At 35.1% G+C, this 20,754-nt stretch overlaps 1 protein-coding gene and 1 pseudogene across 4 annotated transcripts in view; both read right to left on the bottom strand.

The window, feature by feature from the left end:
* NBEA (neurobeachin) overlaps positions 1–20,754 on the bottom strand; it is a gene marked incomplete at its 5' end in the record, with an annotated part of 627,381 nt that overhangs the window by 528,569 nt on the left and 78,058 nt on the right. The gene's annotated exons all lie outside the window — the stretch shown is intronic.
* On the bottom strand, positions 8,629–9,446 carry LOC309974919 (Y-box-binding protein 1-like; annotated as a pseudogene). Its single transcript has one exon. The product of its transcript is annotated as a Y-box-binding protein 1-like (transcript).

Raw genomic sequence — 20,754 nt, 5'->3', positions numbered from 1 at the left:
GTTATAAAATCTTTTAGGGGAAATATAATGTAAGATGTCTAATAAAACTAGTCTTATTTGGGGAAAAAGAATGGTCTTAATTTTTTCAGTCTGTTATACAAAGATCATTATTTCATACTTTGGCTAATTGTAGCAATACAACTTCACATCCCAATTAATTATACCATATTTTAAAAATATGATTCAATTTAAATGACTAAACATATAATCCATTATGTATATAAAATAATTGTCTTATCTGAATCCCATTTGTGGTATTCAGATCACTTCCAAATCTTCAAACTTATATTTTTTAAGGTATAATAAGCAGATTTGTGCATAAATATCAATATTTATTGGATTATTATTTTAAGAAGTATTTTCCAAAAGAGAACTATTATATAAAATGGTTTGAATAGGATGGGGATGAGAATGAGGAATGATGACTGAGAATTGGCAAGTGAGATCTTTCCAGGGTGGTAGAAATGTTCTAAAAGTGGATTGTGGTGATGTTTGCACAACTCTGTAAGCTTATATAAAATAATTTACTTGTATACTTAAAATGAGTGAATTGTATGATATGTAAACTATACTTTAATAAAGCTATTATAATTTTTTAAAGAAAAACCCGTGTATGACCATATTTTGTACTAATTATACTCAAAGGAGTAACATGACTCAGCTTTCTTAAAAATAGAACATTTCAGTATAATATTTCAATATGGAACACTATGTGTAACAAGAGGACAATACACATTCTTTTCAAGAACACATGGAACAACTAGCAAAGAGGACACATATTTGGGTTCATAAGACAAACTTCAGCAAACTTCCAAAGACTAAAATCATATAAATGAAATGTATGTATTACTTGAAAAGTAAATTTAAAAGTATTCAAAGAAGAAATATAAAATATGAACTCTCTGACATCTATTTAAAAATTTATATTTATAATTTTTATCCAGAAAACACTCTAGGCTGCAGCTTCAATGCTGAGTTCTTGCAAATATTTAAGAAAAAAATAAAATTAAGAAAAAACCCACTGAAGTAATCTATCGAGTCAATAAACAAATAATAAGCCCTAAAAGGAGATGGGGATAGTAGTACCCAGACATGCAGCAATATATTACCTAAAATGTCCATTTCCCAACCAAACATTGAGAGACATAGAAACAGGAAAATATGACCCATACATGGGAGAAGAAGCAGGCAACAGAAATTGCTAGTGACAGCAATCAGATGTCAGATTTAACAGAAAAAGACTTCAAAGCAGCCATTAAAAACATGTTCAAAGAACTAAAGGAAACCATAATTAGAGAAGTAAATATAGTTATGATGACAATGTCACATTAAATAGAGAATATCAATTAAGAGATAGATATTGACATATAGGAAAGTGAAGAGAATAAATTCTAAGAGTTCTAATCACAAGAAAAAACTTTTTAATAAATTCTAAGAGTTCTAATCACAAGAAAAACCTTTTTTCTTTTCTTTATTGTATCTATATGAGCTGATGGATGTTAGTTGAATCTATTACAATAATCATTTCACAATATATGTAAACCAAATCATCATGCTGTACTCCTTAAACTTATACAGTGACATAGTCAATTACTTCTCAATAAACCTGGGAAAATATTAATAGAATTAGTATTTTAAACTATCAATAAAATTAAAATTTAGTATTTTTTTTTAAAAGAGAGAAAGATATTATAAAAACAATCCAAATGGAAATTCTGGAGTTGAAAAGTACAATGAATTGAAAAGTTCTCTATAGGGTCTCAACAGTATATTTGAACAAGCAGAAGAAAGAATTAGCAAATATAAGATAAACAGATAAAGGTTATGCAATCCAAAAACCAGAGAGAAAAGAGAGTGAAGAATGATCAGAGCCTCAGAGAAATGTGGGAAACAATTAACTGTACTAAGGTATGAAGAATGAGAATACCAAAAGCAGAGAAGAAAGAGAAAAGAAAAGCAAAATATTCAAAAATTTAATGGATGATAAGTTCCCAATTTATTGAAAAGCATTAATTTACCTATTCAGGAAGCCCATGGACTTGAAGAAAGATAAAAGCAAAGAAATCTACAAACAGAAAAGTCATAGTAATGGTGAAAGCCCAAGACAAGGAGAAAATCTTAAAAGCAGCACAAGAAAAATGACTCCTTACTTAAAAGAGAACAATAATAAGATCAACAGCAGACTTCTCATCTGAAAAAATGGAGGCCAGAACACAGAGGAATAAAGCATTCAAAGTACTCAAAGAAAAAAATATCAACCAAGAATTTATATCCAGCAAATCTAGCTTTCAAATCTAAAAGGAAAATAAGATACATTCCCAAATAAATAAGAACTAAGATAATTTACTGCTAGCTGACCTACCTTATAAGAAATAACAAAGGGAAGTCTTTCAAGCTAAAAGTGACAGTAATTTGAATCCACATGAAAAACAAAGAGCACCAGTAGTCATGTGGTTATAAAAGATGGTATAAATGCATATTTATTCTCCTTTTTCCCTCTTAACAGATTTCAAAGCAATTTTATAAGATAATGTGTATATAAAGTATGGTTTTGCCTATAACATAAAAATGTAATGTATTTGCTAATAACAACACAAAGGAGGTGAGTGGGAAAGCTATATTGAGCTAAGGAAATAAGTCCAGGTGATAAATGAACAAATGAGGAAATCCATAAATGAAAATTAGGTTAATATAACAAAAGCTATAAACATACAGTTGATTTTCTTCTCTCAGCTTCCTTAAAAGACATTCAACTATATAAAGTAATAATTATAATAATGTAATGTTGGGTTTGTAACCAACATTGTAATATGTACTACGTATAACTATATCACAAAAAAGAAGAAAAACAAAATACATCTATAAGAAGTAACATTTCTATATCTCACTGGAATTAAGTTAGTATAAATCTGAAGTTGATTCTGATAAGTTAAAATTTAAATGGTAAGTCCTATAGCAACCACTAAGTAAATAAGTAAAAGAAATAGAGTGAAAAAATTCATTAAAGATATGAAAATGCTACAATAGAAAATATTCATTTAATGCAAAAGAAAGGAGTAAAGAATAAAGGAATTAAAAAGAACATGAGACATAGGTAACAGACAGAACGACAGATGTAAATCCAACTATATCAGTAACATTAAAGGTGAATGGAAAAACAATCTGCTCAAAAGGCAGATGTTATTAGACTGGATAATAAAACAAGATCTAACAATGTATTGTCTATAGGAGGCATACTCTAGATTCAAAGTCAAAAATCGATTCAAAGTAAAAGGGAAAATTTATCAACAATTCACAAGAAAGCTGGAGTTGCTGTACTAAGCGAAAACAGACTTTAAACAAAATATGTTACTAGAGGCAGAGTGACATTTAATAATAATAGAAGAATCAATCCACCAAGAAGATAATAACATATGTGCATCTAACAACCAAGCACCAAAATACATGAAGAAGAACTTGACAGAAATGAAGGAAGAAACATTAAGACAAATTAAGATTAATAGTTGATAACTTCAATTCCCAAGTCGAACAGTGGATAGAACAACTAGGCAGAAGTCAACAAAGAAACATAAAAGTTGAACAACACTATAAAGTGATCAGACCTAAAAGATATCTCTATAACACTACACCCCACAACAGCAGAATATACATAACTCTTAAGTGTACATCAAACATTGGATAGAGTACTGTTAAGCCATAAATCAAACCTGATTAAATTTACAAGGGTAAATATAATACAAAGTACCTTCTTTGACCAAAATGGAATCAAATTAGAAATCAATAATAGAAATTTCAGAAATTCAAAAATATTATGGAAATAACAAATTGCTAAATAAAAATGTGTCAAAAAGAAGTCAAAAGGGAAATTATAAAATGTTTTGAGATGAATGAAAATAAAGGCACAAATGCCAAAACATAAGCAGGTAAAGCAGTACTCAGAGGCAACACTGTAAGTGTTTATATTAAAAAAGACATCAAATCAACAACCAAGTCTTCCACCTTATGACATTGGATAACAAAAGAACAAACTAAACATAAAACAAGCAGAAGGAAGAAAACACTAAGAATTACAGGAAAAAGTATTGAAATAGAGAATAAGAAAAACAATAGAGAAAACACAACAAAAACAAAAGCTGATTCTTTGTAAAGATCAAAATTGGCAAACCTATACCTAGACTAATTAATATGTTAATATTATTATCTCAATAAATGCTTATCTTAATAAACACAGAAAAGGCATTTGACAAAATCCAACACCCCTTTATTTTAAAAAGTGTTCAGCAAAGTAGGGATAAAATGGAGTTTCCCCAATCTGATAAAAAGCATCAATGAAAAACTCACAGGTAACAACACATTTAATGCTAAAAGACTGAAAGCGTTCCCCCTAAGATCAGTAACAAGACAAGGATACCTGTGCTAATGTTCTGTTCAACATTATACTGGAGATTCTAGATAAAACTATTAGTGCTAGTATTTTCAGCAAGATTGCAGGATACAGAATCATAACATAAAAATCCATTGTATATACTAGCAAAGAAAATCCGAATATAACATTTATAAACAACTCTATGACAGCATCAAAAATAATAAAATACTAGAGAATAAATTTAACAAAAGAAGTCAAGATTTCTGGCATTTGACTTATGGCAAAAAGTACAAATCCTCTTTGAAAGAAATTAAGACTCGAATAAATGTAAAGACATCCCATGTTCATGGATTGGAGGACTTAATATTGTGTAGTTGGTAAGATTCTCCAAATAAAAGATTCAACACAATCTCTATCAAGATCACAGTTGGGTTTTGTTGTTATTGTTGTTGTTTTGTGTGGGTGTGTTGTCTTTTTTTCAGAAACTGACAAGTTGATCCTAAAATTTATGTGGAAATTAAAGGGACCCATCATTTCCCAATTTCAAAATTTGTATGAAATGTCCAGAATAGGCAAATCTATAGAATCAGAAAGGTTAGTGATTGCTTAGAAATGGGGTAAGGAGTGAGAGAATAAAAAGTTGAGAGCTAAAGGGTGCAAGGTTTCTTTCCTGAGATGGTAAAAATGTTCTAAAATTCACTGTGTTGATAGTTGCATATATCTGTGAATATACTAAAACCCTTGGATTATAAATTTTAAATGGGTGAATTGAATATATGTGAATTATATCTCAATAAAGCTGGCATTAAACAAAAATAAATAAATAAATAAATAAAAACAAAAAAATAAAACACAAAGAAATGAAGCTCTTTTCCTCTTACTATTCCTCCTGCCTTCCTGAAAATTTATAAAGCTAACAGGTAGGGCTAAACAAGGCAGGGGTTTCAGGCTAAACAGGTAGGGCTAAACAAGGCAGGGTTTTCAGGCCTTCCTGAAAATTTATAAAGCTAACAGGTAGGGCTAAACAAGGCACTAGGGGTAGAGGTGAGGAGCTGCAGTGGCCAGCAGGGTGGCAGAGCCCTCAGCTGAGTCAGGAGCATAACCAGGCAACATGGTGTCAAAGTCCTAGAGAGGTGAGGAGTGTGTCCACCTAACAGGGTTATTAGCCAGGCATGGGAGACAGAGAATGAACAAAGACTGAACAAAGAATGAACAAAAACTGTTCTGTTGAGCAGACTAAAGTTACATTATAACATAAACTTTGTGAACTAGATCATTTTCCTAAAAAGGACATTATGGGACAATTAGCAAAATTTTAATGGGGTTTGAGAATTACATGGTAGTAAAACATTGATATTAATAATTATATAAAGGAATGTTTTTGTTATATATAATTATATAAATGTAGTAACACACTGATGTTAATAATTATATAAAGGAATTATATAAAGGAATACAAACACAATATTCAGGGATGATGGGACATTATGTCAGCAATACTCTCAAATGGCTCAGGGAAAAAATTGCTTACTACTGTGCTTGTAACTTTTCTGTAAGTTTCACTTTATTTTTAAATTTAAAAAATGAGAAAGAAAAAAAAAAGATGAAGATTCAAGATAAAGTGACAAATATTAAAGATAAGCAAAGTAAATCAAACATGTATAGTCAAGTCTCTGAAGAAAACCAAAGCAAGGAAATAGAACAAACAGTGAACAGTATAAAAAATTCCTTGAAATATAAAAAGATACAAGACTGCATACTGAAAGTGCATACCACTTAAACGAGAAATCAACTCAGAATATTTAAGACCTATCTAGCAAAATTGCTGAATTTAAACAAAATCCTTTGAACATGTGGGCAAAAAGAGCAAGTGACTTACAATAGAAAGCATATTAAACTGTCATCAGACTTTCAACAAAAATACTTTAAGCCAGAAGAAAATTAGTAACAAATTTGAGATGTACAAAGAAAGGTTAGTCAAGGATCTTATAGCAAAGCAAATGGCTGTCAAACATAATGGTCCCTGATAAACTAATACCGAAATGCAGTTCTCAAAAAACATTCTTCCCATGAGTCCTTCCTGAAGAATAAACTATAGAATAAGCTTTAGATAGGCAAAACACATCAATGTAAGGGATGTGATGAACCTTAAATATATAAGTACTTTAAAACTACTAAGAGTTAAAATAAGAGAGAATAATATGTAATAACTACGTGCATTCACAATGTAGTTAATCCCTTGTATTAGTTTGCTAGGACTGCCATAACAAAGTACCAGAGTCCAAGTAGCTTAAACAATAGACATTTATTTTCTCACAATTCTGGAGGCTAGAAATCCAAGATCAAACTGTCAGCAGGGTTGGACTCTGAAGCCTCTCTCCTTGGCTTGTAAATGACCCACTTCCCCTCCCTGTATCTTCATGTGTGTCTTCTGTGTGTGTCTGTGTTCTAATTTCCTCTCCTTATAACATTCATATTGTATTAGGACCCACCCTAATGACTTCACTTCACTTTACCTCCTTAAAGACCTTATCTCCAAATATAGCCACATTGTGAGTTGGAACTTCAACATATGAATTTTGGGGGAACACAATTCAGCCCATAACGTTTATACCTCAGAAATTAAAAAATGGCAAGGAGAACAGAGAGAGCATATGGAAAACAAACTGTTTTCAGTAATTATGTCTGTAGGGTAGTATTGGTACTGTAGTTCTTAGACTGTTATATGTGTAATTATAGGCTTTTCTAATTCTAACATCCTCCATGTACTTGCCAACAAGATGTCTCAATGGGGAAGAAAAGAGATACAGATTTAACTAAGAGGAGGTCGAGATAAAACACAGCAAGTCCTAAATTTCCCATTAATAGAGACTAGAGATTCTTGGAGTACCGGCTGATTCCAGGACTGAAACAACAAAATGTTCAGGATGAGCCAGAAACATCGTCATAGGAAATAGCAAGGAAGCTATCAAAGACTACAGGGTCAGGTCAAATGGACTAAGAGACCAACTAGAAGAGATACCCAGAGTTGGAGCAATTTGAAGTTTTAAAAGAAAAACATAGTAACTGCTATAGGTTGAAACACCTCAAATACATTTAAATCTAAAAGTTTATAATGACACTTTAAAAACTGGAGATCTCTGAATAATGAGAAAGTGGCATTAAGATTATATTATTCCCCCTCAGTGGTCATTAGGTACATTATTAGTCAGAGCTGCTAGAGGAGAAAGTTGTTAGTATATAGAAAATGTATATTAACTGGATAAACCCAGTAGGAATTACCCATTTTAAGACCAATGGGTAAAAATTATTTGAATATGGGTAATAAAATAAGGCTCTGCTGGGCTTCCCTAGTGGCGCAGAGGTTGAGAGTCCGCCTGCCGATGCAGGGGACGCGGGTTCATGCCCCGGTCCGGGAAGATCCCATATGCCGCGGAGCGGCTGGTCCCATGAGCCATGGCCGTTGAGCCTGCACATCCAGAGCCTGTGCTCCGCAACGGGAGAGGCCACAACAGTGAGAGGCCCGCGTACCGGAAAAAAATAAAATAAAATAAGGTTCTGCTGAAGGCATTGCATTGGGGGAATAAAACTAGAACTTTGGAAAAACAGAACACTTTTCTTGCCATTCACTGAAATTCTAGCATTCTAAATATAGTATAGCTATAAAGTAATATGCCTGATATTTTAAAGCAAATATACCTAAACAAGTATGATCAAATGAGTGGTGTATTTTGCAAAAGAATCCTCTTAGAACTACTCACATATATTCTATTACTCAAAATATTCCTTATATCTAGGATTTTTTTTAAAAAAACTATTTTCAGAATCTACAGGGTTTTTTAAAGACCTTTATTAACAGGTGCTTGCAGTTTACTGACTTTTTTGAAAAAAAAATCATGTGAACTTTTATTATATTATAAATTAAAAATAAGCTTCTTAAAATCTCAACTTGAACAAATATGAAACAATTTAAAAACGTTTAAAGGTGTATTGAGAAAAACCAGCCTTAAAAAAAAAAAAATGTTTGTCATCATCAAAGAGTCTTTAAGTAAAGAGATAGTAAAAACTCCAGCCTGCATAGGTAGTGCAGGTAATACTTCTAGCTATCTGGTCACGGGGCAAAGAGCAAGCACTTGAGGTCTTCAGCTCCACTCTCCTTCTTTTCTTATTGCTGAAACTTTACATTCATTTCTTCTTGTTCGATAGCTAAATCAGATGATGGTAGAGATGGGAAAAGTGCATTTACTCAGCCTCCAGCAAGACTAATTCTCAGCTGGTGCATCTGCTGCTTTCCTCTTTGCCATCTTGTACTTTAGGGTTTTCTGGGGGTCTGCATTGGTAATTGAAGCTACGTCCTTAACAACGTTGAGGTGACTGCTGACCTTAGTCTCATCTCCTTGATTTTCCCTAGCTCCTTCATTGTGGTCCTCTCTAGGCTGTCTTGGGTGAAGTAAGCCCTTGTGGAATGGTGGTCTATAAACCACATTACATACTCTGTCTCACTGGTCTACCTTGCTCTCTTGCACCCTGGTTGTCAGCACCTTCCATCACTTCTCCCTGCACAGTAGGGTTGGAATACTGTGGTCGACACCCGTAGGGTCTCCACGTAGTAAGATGGGCACAGTGGCCTGCTGTAGAGCCTGGCCTTTGGGACCACTCTCCGATCCCTCATTCTTTCTCCATTCTTATTATTCTGGTCATTCTGCTGTTAATTGTGTGGAGCACCCCTATTATGTGGACGGTATCTATCATGGTTACATCTGCTGCATATTTACTGCCTGGCACTAGAACACCAGGGCCTGGAACATTCACTGCTTCTACACCCTTTTCTCCTTTCAGCAACATCAAACTCCAAGTTTCTCCATCTCTTACACTGCAAAGGTGCCTCCTGGAGTTATTCTTCTTTAGGGCAGACTGGTATACAAATACATCTTCTTTGGTGTTATTCCTATTGAAAAAAATCACATCCGTTTCTTACGCTGAACCATTTTACTGTTCCAAAAACCTTCACTGTGATGAGTTTCTTGTCCCTGCAGGCAGGTGCTGCAGATGTGAAGCCACAGGGGCCACTGCTCCCCATGGTGCTGCTGGGCTGGGCCTCGGCCTGGATGCTTACGGTTGTAGTGATGGTGACTGGGGCCAGCTGAGGCAGCTGTGGCTCCTTGGGGAGATGGGGGTGCTACTCAGGGCTCCCCGGGGTCGGCTCTCCATTCCCACTACCAGCTGAACTCTACAGCATTTTAAATTATATTTTTGAAGGAGAACTGTCATCCCCAAGGGATTGATTTAATTTTGGAAAAAGAGAAAAGATTTGAAGCCATGCTTGCTGAATTAATAGGTGTCATAAAACCATCTTTCATCAAAAATACAGTTTAGCTCTAAAGTAATGAAACTGTTTCCCTGTGTCACTTAAAAACTGACCATGCAGGCAATTCCAAAAAAGAAATGCAATTAACTTGAAAAATGGTAGCATATTTTGAATATGTATATATCTTCCAAAAGAAACTAGCTAAAAAGGAAAATCATTTAAAATATTATAGCTTAAAAATAAAGCTTCCCTTTTTACAGAGCAAGTTGTTTATATAACCATATTTCAAAGGCACATTAAGTACATATTACTCAGAGGCTTTTATTTCTATAAAATTTTTATTTACAAATGTACTAGACATAAAAATATGTGTGATACAATAAAAGGAAATAATCAGGAGACCAGAAAAAACCAACTACATATAAACAGTTCCTCAAAAAGAAAAAAATGATGGAAATGGAGTGGAGTATCACAAAAGAAGAGATAACGTCTTGGTATGAAATGTACTATAGCAGCGGTCCCCAGCCTTTTTGGCACCAGGGACTGGTTTTGTGGAAGACAATTTTTCCACAGACCGGCAGGAAGGAGGTTTCTGGATGATTCAAGAGCATTACATTTATTGTGCACTTCATTTCTGTTATTATAACATGTATATATAATGAAATAATTATACAACTCACCATAATGCAGAATCAGTGGGAGCTCGTTTTCTTGCAACTAGATGGTCCCATCTGGGGGTGATTAGAGATAGTGACACCCGAGGTGTGTTGCTTACGTCCAGTCTACTCCGTGATCTCATTCTGCTTGCTGTCACTGCAGAAAACCCTGCTTCACACAGATAGGATGTTGGAAATGCAAGCAGGCTTTTCAGTGCTTTTGTGGCAGTCTCAGGATATTCTGCCTGACTTTAATCCAGACATATGGAGATTTGAAGTCATCTCAAACATACTTTTAAGGCCACTGTCATTTGCCATCTCAGGCAGTTGATCCGCTTCTAGCATGGACAAAGTCGATTCACCTGGCTTATTCACGAATAAGTGAATCTACTCCTTCCCAGTTCAGGGGTCTTTTGTGGTTGGGAAGTAATGCTCAAACTCTTTAAAGCTGAGATAGGTGATCATGCACCAGCTGGGAGCGAAAAGGCCCTGGTTCAGTCTATTTCAAAATCTCTGCTGATGTTTGAAACATGTCAAAAATCCCAATGTTCACTTGTTGCCCCCATAATTCCAGTTTGGCTTTGAATGCAGCCACTTTATCTGCCGACTTGAACACAGTTGTCATTCTCCCCTGCAGTGACAGATTTGAGTTCGTTGAGCAGGTTGAATATGTCACACAAGTAACCAAGTTTTGCGACCCATTCTGTGTCACTGAAATGTGCTGCCAGTGGTGACTGTTTTTCTAAAACAAATCTCTGGAGCAGCTTTCGGAACTCAAAAACTCTGGCCAGGTATCTCCCTTTAGAAAGCCATCTCACTTCTGTGTATAAGAGAAGATGTGTGTGCTCTGCGTCCATCTCCTCACAGAGCTGCACGAACAGACGTGAGTTAAGGCCATGTGCCTTAATGTGGTTGATAATTTTAATCCCATCCTGCAAAATGTTGTTAAGTTCAGTCGACATTTTTCATCTAGCCAGAACTTCTCTATGGATGACACAGTGCGTAGACACACATTCAGAAGCGACCTCTTTTGACCCAAGTAGTGAAACCAGAAAGCCATCCAGTCATGGCAGCCACTCTGTCCGTGCATATACGGACACAAAATGCCCAATTCAGTTTTCCTGATATGTAATCATTCAAAGACTGAATAGTTCTGCAGCTGTGGTGTTGGTTGGCAACAAAAGTGCACATAACATATCCTCATGCACATCCTCCTGAAAAATATATCGCACAAAAACAAGCACTGTTGCCTTGTCAACATCGGTAGACTCGTCAACCTGGATTGTGTACCACGGTGACTCATTAATCATCTCTAAAAATTGTGCCTCAATATCGTCTGCTATTTCATCAATTCATCTAGTTACGGTGCTAGCCGAAAGAGGAACATGTGCCACCTTTTGAACTGCAGCCTCTCCTAAAAGTTCACAACAAATGTCCTTAGCAGCAGGCAGGATCAACTCTTCACCAACAGTAAAGGGCTTCTTAGCTTTAGAAATGCGGTTAGCCACTAAGAACGATGCTCTCAGTGCAGACACATTTGATGAAGTGGCGGCCTTCAATAATTGCTTCTGCTCTTCATGTTCACGTTTTTTTCTTTTGAAAAACTCCAAAGTCTTGTCTTTTAATGCAGGGTGCTTGGTCTCCATGTGGCGAAGCAGTTTTGAAGGTTTCATGGATTTGCTGGATAGAGAGTCGCCACGTATTATACAAAGCGGGCTTGGAGAATGTGAATCACCTGTTGCAGTGAACCCGTAATTTAAGTAGGACTCTTGGTTTTTTCTTTTAAATGCAGCTTTCTTTTTGTTGGCATTCTTAGAGTCTTCTGCTCTCTCATCATTGGGTCTTTCTCCCTTTTCAAAGAAGCTCTCCAGCGACGTTTGTTTTTTACTCATTTTGGCTAGGGTTAGCTTGTGGGCTTACCAAAACTGTGACTGAGACAAGTGCACAGTGCAGGAAAGAGGCGTGGATGGAAGTGGTAAGTAAAGTAATGGGCGGGCCACGCATGGACTAAATTAAGTGTCGGATTCTGACTTAAAGCCCACCACCAGATGCAGCTGTATAATTGAAGTACATCGACTCACTTGCCACTCTAAAGCCTGCCACCGGATCCAGCTTAATTGTCACTTGCCACTCACCAATAGGGTTTTGATATAAGTCTGCAAGCAACTGATTTATTATGGTCTCTGTGCAGTCAAACCTCTCTGCTGATGATAATCTGTATTTGCAGCCGCTCCCCAGCACTAGCATCACTGCCTCAGCTCCACCTCAAATCATCAGGCATTAGAGTCTCATAAGGAGCACAAACCTAGATCCCTCGCATGTGCAGTTCACAGCAGTTCGTGCTCCTATGAGAACCTAATGCCACCACTGATTTGACAGGAGACGGAGCTCAGGCAGTAATGCAAGCAATGGGGAGCAGCTGTAAATACAGATGAAGCTTTGCTCGCTCATCCACCACTCACCTCCTGCTGTGTGGCCTGGTTCCTAACAGGCCACAGACCACTTCCGGTCTGTGGTACAGGGGTTGGGGACCCCTGTACTATAGAATGAAACAAGCAAAACTAAACTATACTTCATTTACAAAACATTTAATGCGGGCTTCCCAGGTGGCGCAGTGGTTGAGAGTCCGCCTGCCGATGCAGGGGACATGGGTTCGTGCCCCAATCCGGGAAGATCCCACATGCCACGGAGTGGCTAGGCCTGTGAGCCATGGCCACTGAGCCTGCGTGTCCAGAGCCTGTGCTCCACGACGGGAGAGGCCACACCATTGAGAGGCCCGCATACCGCAAAAAAAACAAAAAAAAAACCAAACAAAACAAAACAAAAAAAAACATTTAATGCTTCTCTTTGAATTCTGAAAGGACACTACTGTCTTCATTAAAGTTTTTTTCCTCCCACTTCAACTAATTGCCTAAGGTGTGATAATCAAGATTACTCATGACCTCCATGCTGCTAAATTCAGTAGACATTTTTCAGTCCTCAATTTACTCAACCTGTCAGCAGCATTTGAAAGTTAATCATTTCCTCTTCCTTTAGACTCATTACTCAGTCATCTTTTGTCTCTCAACTCACCTTATTGGTACCTAAATCCAGTCTTGGGGCTTTAAATCCTGTCTATATCCTGTCAACTTTAAACTTCTATCTCCAAACTACACTTCTCTCCTAAGCTCCAGACTTATCTCATTTCTCCATTTAGATGTCTAATAGGCATTTCAAATTTAACATGTCAAAAGCCAAACTCTTGATCTTCCTCCCCAAAACTTAGTCCTTCCAAGTCTTTCCCATCTCAGTAAATAACAAATCCATCAATTCAGTTATTCAAGCACTGGGTCACCTTTGAATCCTCTCTTGCTCCTTTACTCCATATTTATAGTGACAGAATATCCTACTCACTTTACTTCCAAAATACATCCAAAAGCTGTCCTCTTAGAGTTTTAGTTTAGGTATGCTTTATCAAAATCCAGTCAAGTCCCATTACTTTCCACTGCTATCAGCCTTGTGTAAACTACCATCGTCTTTCACCTAAATATTTGCAATAGCCTTCTAACTAGTCTCTCTATTGCCACTGATGCTTTTAATATTGATATCAGATCAATCCACTCAAGACTCTCCAAAGGCTTTCCCTCTCACTCAAGAGTAAAAAGCAAAGTCAGAACAATCATCTGCAAGTCTTTAATTGATACCTGAATTTATCTCCTACTACTCTCCCTCTGCCTCCCTCTATCCTAGTCACAAGGAAATACAGTCACAGTGTTTTTTAATCTACCAAGTCAGATCCTACCAATGCCCTTAAGACTTGCCCTCCCATTTGCCCTGAAAGCTCTTCCCCAGATGCACGTGGCTGGCATCAACTTCATCTCCTTGAGGTCTTTAGTAAAACCTCTTCTAATCACACTCTATTTTAAACTGCAGTCTACCACTTTCCCCGTTTTTTATCTACTTTATTTTTCACATTGTACTTATCACCATCTAGCACATTATATATATTTTTTTATTTTGTTTTGTTGTCTGTCTCCTCCCATGATAATGTACATCCTCTTTCCCCCCAATAAAGGCAGGAATTTTTTTTTTTGAAGTACAGTTGACTTATGTTATTTTCAGATGTACTTATAGTGTACTTATAATACAGTGACTTATAATAATTATAAGATGTACTTATAATATCGTGACTTATATTAGTCACTATGTTTAGTGACTGCTTCAATAGTTTTATATATTACACACTATACAAAGTTATTATAATACTATTTATAATATTCCTTGGGCTGTACATTACATCTATGTGACTTGTTTTATAACTGGTAGTGTGTACCTCTTAATCCCCTTGATATATTTCACCCATCCTCCCATCTTTCCTCCAGCAATCACTAGTTTGTTCTCTGTATCTGTGAATATGTTTCTATTTTGGTGTATTTGTTGATTTGTTTTTTAGTAAAAAGTAAAAAAATACAGTATTTGTCTTTCTCCGTCAAAGCAGCGATTCTTGTCTGTTTTATTCACTATCATATCCCTAACCCCTGAACACCTAGAATAACAATGCCAAAAAACAATATTTAATAGTAATATTTACTAAAAGAAAGAATGACTGAAAGAGTGAACGATTCTTATTCATATTCAGTCTCTACTGGCTTGCATTAATTTATTTTGTTTTTCCTTTTTATTATGTATTGAATATATGTTACCTTTGATTTGAAAAAGAGGTCTACAGCATAGGCTGTAGGGAAATTAAATAATACTTACATTTCAAAAAAAGAAAATGATTTAAAATTTGTTATTTTTTTTGTCTTGGCTATTGAATTTCAGTCAATATCATTATATCACAGACACTTTATAAAATATGGAAAGTCTGCAACCATATAGCTCCATTTATATCCCCTCCCCAGAACCTACTGTTAGAGTTGTCATATATATATTACATTTATATACATTATAAACCAAAAGGACAGTGTAGTAATGTTTTCTTTAATCAGTTTTGTTTATTTTAAAGAAAATAACAGAAAGGATATTTTATTTTTACCCATACAGTTAGCATTCCTAATGGTCTTCATTCATTCCTAATGATCCAACTTTCCTTCTCCAGTCTGTAATGTACATCTGGTAGCAACAAATTATCTTAATTTTCATTTATAAAACTTAAAGAATATATTCACTGAATGAAAAATTCTGGGTTGACAGGTTTTGCTCCAGCTCTATGGCTTCCCTGATTTCTAATGAGAAGTGTGCAGTTACTCAAATGATTCTTTACCTTATTTATGTCTAGTTTTTCTCTGCTTGCTTTCAAGATTTTCTCTTTCCTTTGGTTTTCTGCAGTTTTACTATAATATGCCTTCTGTGGTACTCCTTAAATTTATTTTGTTTGGAGTTTGCTGAGTTCCTTCAGTCTATAAATATAAGTTTTTCAACAAATTTGGGAAAGTTTCTACTATTATTTCCTCAAATATTTTTTCTGCCCCCTTCTCTCACACTTTTTTCAATTAAAAATTAATCAACAATCATATGAGAAAGAAGTGGAAATTTTTATTCAAGCCAAATTTGAGGATTATAACCCAGGAGACAGCCTCTTAGTGAGTTCTGAGAACAGCTCCCAAAAGGTAAAGGGGGGAAAGGTCAAGTATATATGACATTTTGGTGAAGAGGGTACATGCAACCAAACGCATATCTCAGTAGAAGGCTGATGCTAGTCATGAGGAACAGACTTTTAGTTAATGATTTTAGTGCTTTTCTAAGTATGGGAAAACGTATGAGTTTGGGTTCATAAAACCTTCTCCTGAAAATATCAAACTATCTGAAGGCCAGTTCTGCCAGTTTTCCCAGAGCACAGAGTGTCTCATTCCTGGTCTCTGCCCTGAACTCCTTTCAGGGTGTATTAAAAGTCAGCAACTGCAGTGGCTAACGACTTGATTCTTGTAGAACTGGATGGTGGGAAACATTATTTTCCAATCCCTTCCTTTTCAGTTTGGGAGGCATTTCTTAACGAATTTGTCCCATGGCGCTAAGAATACTCAGTCCCATGTCAGGCGAGGATTTTGTTGACAGGCCACCCAATGTGCTGTTACTGGACTAGGCCCTGTTAACAGTAGCCAAAAGCCTGTGGACCTCCTGTTTCACTAGTCTGTTATGGTCCAGGAAATGGTTCCCTCTTGTTGTTTTTTCCCATATCTAGAGTTATACTATTACCATCATTGATCTCATATGACTATATATTTGGTCAATCATTTCAAGTCGCCTAATAATCATTAATTTTATCTGAGGCTCAGTAACACATTTGGTAATACAAGGAACAATAATCTTGTAAAATAGGCAGAATACAAGTATTATAACTAGTAGCATTAATAAGGTCCTAAGTATTTAAGCTAAAAACTTCTATTAGGTGTGGCCCAGTATCTCCAGTCTGTTCTGCACCAATTGCTATCTTTAAGGGAAATGATATACTGGCATTGTATATAAAGTTCACCAAACATGTCTGCATGTACAAGGCAAGTAGTGGGTCATCATGACTCCTTACAGAATTGATAAAGGATTGTTATCTTCTAAGGAGTTATATGGCTGGCAATAGAAGGAGAAAAACTGATCTTTATGGCTGAGCAGGTATTTCTGCATTGGGAAGGTCTGGTTAATGCATAATGCAGATGCACAATGCACACCAGAAGGGAGAAAGGAGTCCAAAGGGCAGAGAAAAACCTTATGTTTAAATTTTTCTTGTCTTGCCTTCAAATGTAAATTTTTATTTCATCACTTTGCATATTAGATTTCAAGACTGTCCCATAAATCTCTTCAGTTCTTTCCCCCCAATCTTTTCTATCTCTCTTCTAGTATTTCAATCTATATCCAAGTTCATTTATTTTTTGTTCATGTCCATTCTGCTAATAAGCAAACAGTGGATTTCTTTTTACTTTAAATATATATTTTTAGTTCCAAATTTTCCATTTGATTTTTTTTATTTTGTGGTTGATAATTCCCACCTGTTAATTCATTACAAGCAAATTTTTTTACACTGCTGATTATAAAAAGTCCCTTAAAGTCTTCATGTGATAATTAAACAATTCTACGTTATCTTGGAGGTGGCATGTGCCGATTTTCTCTTCCCTTGAGAATAAGTCACATTTTCCTAGCTCTTCATAGGATGAGTAATTTGTGATGATATGCTGGACATTTTGAATATTATCCTGTGGAGACTATATTCTGAAAAAATCCCGATGATTTTGTTTTGGGGGGTCGTTTTCTTGTTTAGATACAATTACAGATTGTCATGCCTTCTATGTGTGGTGTCTCAGATCTCAATTCAGTTCCTGAAGTCTTATTTACAATCTACTATCCGTTTGTCATGATCATACATGGTTTCATGGGTCGGCCATAGATTTTAACTGTGTTTTTTTAAAATATAGAATTCAGACCCTTTTCCGACTGCCTCTTTTCTGGGGGCCCATTAATCACCCTGTAGTGCTGATTGCCCTAGTGTTTGTTACCTTAATTTTTCTGGCTGGGAAGTTGGTACATCAAAATAGAAAAATGAGAAACTCAGCCCATGCTGACCACTTGTTCCATGTTTTGACTCCCCTCTAAAACACCCCTGCTTTTTATTCAGTCACCAAGGTCCTCAGGTGGATTTTTTTCAGCATGATGTCCAGAGTTTTTACATGGTTATTTATGGGAATATCAGTTTCTTAGGAGCTTTCCCTTCCATATGAGTTTTGGAAAATCTCCAAAGTGGATTTTTCGTTCTGGAGGTTGTTTTATACATTTTCTCTTATCAGTTAGGCTTTTATCCTAATATAATAAACTGTTAAAACATCATGATGCTATCATTTTCTTGAATGAAAGACAGAAGACAAAACTAAATACTGAAATATCTAGCAATGAAGACTAATTGCTTGACACATAGGTTATTTGATAATTAAGAAATCTCCAGTAATGATTATGAAATATCTAAACTTTGTTAAAATCTGTTCTGCAAGTTTATGTCAAAAGGCCACCTTATATATGACTTCATAATCTTGTAAACATTCAATAACTCCAACCAAATGGAGCTCCAAAATCAACTTAACTCGGAGTAAATTTTACTATACTACAGAAAGTTACACTGAGAAAGTCTGTTATTTTACAAATTTCTTCCAGACCTAATGAGTTATTTAACTGATTAGTGATATCTTTCCTCATTTGCCACTTACCAAAGATAACCAAATACAAAATATTCACTGACAAGTTACACTGCTCAAAACCACATAAAGAAAATTATTTAGCACTCTCATGATCCACAGGTCAAAATCACTTGAGACAGGCTTCACAGTATAGATATTCTGACGACATTATTTGGGGGAGAATTAATTTATTTTATTTATTTTAAAGCCCAGATGTTGACATGCGATCTACATTAAGCTCAGAACCACAGACAATACTGTCTGACCAATACAACTTTTTTATGCTGTCTCTTTTCTCCAGAGATTTTGAGGCAAAAAATATAAATACTGTGTTATTATATAACAACTAATGATGTAAGCTTCATTTGTAAAATTTCAACTAATTAATATGTCCTACATACCTTAAAAATTCCACTGTAACCCACTATCGCTTCACTGACGGGAAGTGACCTTGCCTCCTACTTTACCAAGAAAATTGAGACTAAAATGTGTGAACCACCTCAGCCTTTTTCCCTGTCATAACACAGTCTGATATTCATTTGCATCCTCTGCACCTTTCCTTCATTTTCTGAATTTCCAGAAATAACTTTTTAATGACAAAATTTTTGCAGATGCCTGTCCTGATAGTAATTGTACTTTTAAAATTTACAAGTTGAGAAAATACACATGCACCCATGGACTTACAGTCAACCTCCATTAACAATAAGGGGCCCAGCAGGCTATGCCTACAGACAGGGAACTTTCAAATCTTAATGAAATACATTTTCATGAAATGCCCAAAATTTAGAGGCATTTTCTTTTAAAAGTTCTGACTCTGATGTAGGTACTCTATTGTCTATGTTAGGATTCAAGGAATAGATTTTTCATCACTTGGGTACTTGTGTACAAACAAGGTGACACAGAGTTACTACTTATTTTCACTGTTGGTATAAAAGAACGTGATAAGAAAGAGCCATATGACAAATTGCTAAGTTTGCAAAGTGGTTCAGAACAATGTTTGCGCCTTTCTGAATGGAGAATTATATAACTGCTTATGTTTAACCCTTTTTCCTTTTTGCTGCCAAGAAGCTGCCACCAATTCTGAAATTTCACTATAGCAATCATACTGGATTTATGATTTGCACATCTGTATTTTCTTGATTTTCTACCTTTATTTATATTTCATTGGTTTGTCACTCTACTTAACATCACTCTGTTAGTGCTTGAAGAAAGCAACTTCACATATTAATATGGAACAAGGCAAAGAAGTATGAAAGGAAGGCAAGTTGCGTATTAGCCCAAATATCTGAATTACAGAAACATTTCCATGCAAAGCCAACACATGGCCGAACTAGGACTCAAACCCAATAAAAGGACCCATGAAAGAAAAAGTGGCTGTACAAGCGTAAATTCATTTCTAGGGATAGTAAAACAAATAAAATGATATGGACAAAAGATGGTAGTAAATACTGTCACCTTGACATAAAAATGACAGCACTATTGTCATTCAATATTATTATGGTTATTAAAATCATTGGGAACAGAAATATCTTTTAATAAGGGTAAATTCAAACTGTTACTTATATGTCCAATATAGAACATAAAAATTTAAAAAGAAATGTTAATCCAAAAATCCAAAGGCAAAGAAGAAATATTTTTAATGTTTAGTACTCCTTTTCTATAACACAATCTTCACATTGATTATTTAAACAGTAATTTAAAAAAAAAAAAAAAAAACTCTTACATGAAAGACACGTGCTTCTTCAGAAATACAAATACTTTGACTTACACTTTAGAATTCTCTCTCAGCTCCAAACAGCTTGGGATATCACAATTCCTAATGTGACTTAAACAAAACTCACATATTTCCCCAGCCAGGTGTACTGCCCATTAAGAACTAATTCATATATGTGAACGTAATATCTTGCTTAAATATATCTTTGTTTTTAAAGTCAAAAAACCAGAAGAATATGATAAATCACATTAAATAATTAGTTTTGCAAAATTAGGATATGCACTACTGTACCCACTTCCTTGCCTACTGCAAAGGACAAACAAGAATAGAAGCTAAAACTGAATAATTTCAGCTACATGTAATATTTTACATCATTTTCCTTCTAAATAATTAACTATTCTTTTCGAGTTATTTCTAACATTTCAATTGTTCATAATATAATTTATATATTTCAAAATTTGAGATTTCAAATACCACATTAAGCAATATGGTTTTATAAAATTTATTATTTCAGAATTATGTCAAGAAAAGCCACAGCTTCAACATTAGAAAACATTCTAAAGAATAAAAGA

The sequence above is a fragment of the Leucopleurus acutus genome, assembly GCF_964270905.1.
Source record: "Leucopleurus acutus genome assembly, chromosome: 18".
NCBI classification, from domain to species: domain Eukaryota; kingdom Metazoa; phylum Chordata; class Mammalia; order Artiodactyla; family Delphinidae; genus Leucopleurus; species Leucopleurus acutus.
The sequence above is the reverse complement of the archived record's forward strand: the minus strand, read 5'-3'. Positions and strand labels throughout refer to the sequence as shown.